Consider the following 2,370-nt stretch of genomic DNA (forward strand, 5'->3'; position numbering starts at 1 on the left):
GCTTACAGTCGAACAACTTGGCTCTTATTTACTTCATAATGAGTATGTAAAACCATTCAGAAAGAGATTTAATGTGCCCAAATATATATCATGTTCCCATGCTGTACATTGGGAGCTGCCAACATGAGGTTCACATTCAATCTTATCCCCAGAGATAATGGACCCAAGTTTGGGAATGGAAACATCCGAGAGAGTTTGTCAATTGTGTAAATCCTCCAACGTTGGAGACAATTAAACATTTAGTAATGTTTTGTCTAGCAACAGAACATTTGAGGAATATCTACTTCCAGAGATATTGTAAATTTTGCAGAGGAAGGCCTATGCTGTAGACTACTGCATTGGGAACAGATTTTTTAAAATTGTATTTATTTTATTTTATTGTTTAAAGTGTGGACCTAGTTTGAGAGCAGCGAGTGGGGGTAGCCGACAATTTGGCTGGCATCTTTTAACAGTAGTGCAGTACTGAGAGGTCTGTGTGTCGGTATGTACATCCATTGGAATTAGTCCTTGGTCAGGTGTTGTTGAAAGAGCCAAGTTTTGAGGGATTTGCGCGATTGGATAATTGGGGGCAGGGGGGTATTCCGAGCTGACACCGGGATCCAGTTCCAGAGGATGGGTGCATGACAAGAGAAGGATTGTTTGCGGGTCCTCTCTTTGCGGACGAGTTGGGATTTAAGCTGTTTGGTCGATTTGCTGTGCGAGGAGCGTGTGCCACCAAATATGTGGAGATTAGACTCCAGGTACGCTGGTGTGGTACTCGTGACTGCTTTGTAGATGATACATGCAGGCTTGAATAGTATACTGGCTTGGAGTGGAAGCCAGTTTAGTTCGCATAGGATGGGGGTAATTCGGTCAGATTTCCATGCTCTCATAGTAAGACGTGCTGCAGCGTGGTGGACTGCTTTTAGCGGAGCCAAGTGAGCAGCTGGGAGCCCTGTCAGGAGCGCATTTCTCCCATCGATGTGCGAGACCACATGGGCATGCACCATGGTCCGGAAGTCCTGCAGCGGGATGAAGGGTTTGATTTTTTGAAGGATAGAGATTCTGAGCCAGGCTATTTGGGCCTTCTTGGCTAAGTGTTTTTGGAAGAACAGATTGCAGTCAATGGTGAAGCCTAAGGATTTTGCTGAGTCTGAGACATGTGGATCAAATTCCTCTAGGCGCATATCATTGAGCCATTGTTGGACAAGTTGTTTTTTAGTGGCCACCAGATGAGGATGAATTCCGTCTTGGATGGGATTAGTTTGAGGTAGGCAGTCGACATCCAGACCTGGATGATGGCTAGGTAATTGCAGAGACGAATGATGTCCTGCGCGCTATTTACTCTCCTGTACAACTGAGTATCGTCTGCGTATTGGTGGATGACTATACTGGGATCTTTGAGCAGAGTGCTCAGAGGCTCCATGTAAAGGTTAGAAAGGATTGGTGAGAGGATGGAGCCTTGAGGACTCCGGGGGAGACCTGGAGTTGGTTAGAACGCACCAAGGTAATCTGAACAGCCTGAGAGGTAGGAGGTAAACCAATTCAAGACAGTGCCACAGAATCCCATCCTGTCAGATTTCCTTAGTGTTAAAATGAATGATATTTTGACATTATTTGCATTAATTATTGGAGTCCTAAATGTATCCCTTGATATTTCTTATAATTGCTTTAAGATTTTAAAAATAATGACTAGGTATTGATTGTAACAAACCAGGATATTTTATGTAAAATGTTTTGATATGGATATTTGTATTTTGTGAAAGGTTTAAACATAAAACAAATAACAATAAATTGATAAATATTTGAAAAGTAGTCATGGAGTGTAACACAGGCCAGGCCCTGTGCCATTCTTGTCTGTTTCTGTCTTTGGTGGTTTTTCTGTCATCAGGGTCAGGGAAAAGTGGGCCCGGGAACTGCCAGGGCACACGTTTGCTTTTCTGTGGCAATGATGATGCACGGATTGTACTTTGTGAATATTTGAAAACTGCGACTTGGGTGCAGCACAGGCCAGGCCTTGTGCCATTGTTGTTTGTGAACTCTGTTTGGTATCCTTTAAAAGATATTTGTGAGTTTCATTATCCGCCAGACTGTGTTTTCTTTTTTCCATGACCCTGATGCAATATTTGTTGTAAGCAGGCCTGGTAGATACAGATTGAAAAAACCCATCTCGTAGTTGGTGTGTCAAAATATTTTTTAAATTGGTAACTTGGAATTCTGTGATATAGTTTGTTTGTTTGTTTGTTTATTTGATATAGCGCAAAACCAAACCCGCAGGTAGCCGGGCGCAAACATTAAAAGGATACTTGAGAACTTAGTTACAGTGACACACACAAAATAGGCCGTAGGACAGTTCAACAACATTAAAGTCTGGATATACTTATACATTAA

The sequence above is a fragment of the Ambystoma mexicanum genome, chromosome 3p (genome assembly GCF_040938575.1).
Source record: "Ambystoma mexicanum isolate Mex_15411 chromosome 3p, UKY_AmexF1_1, whole genome shotgun sequence".
NCBI classification, from domain to species: domain Eukaryota; kingdom Metazoa; phylum Chordata; class Amphibia; order Caudata; family Ambystomatidae; genus Ambystoma; species Ambystoma mexicanum.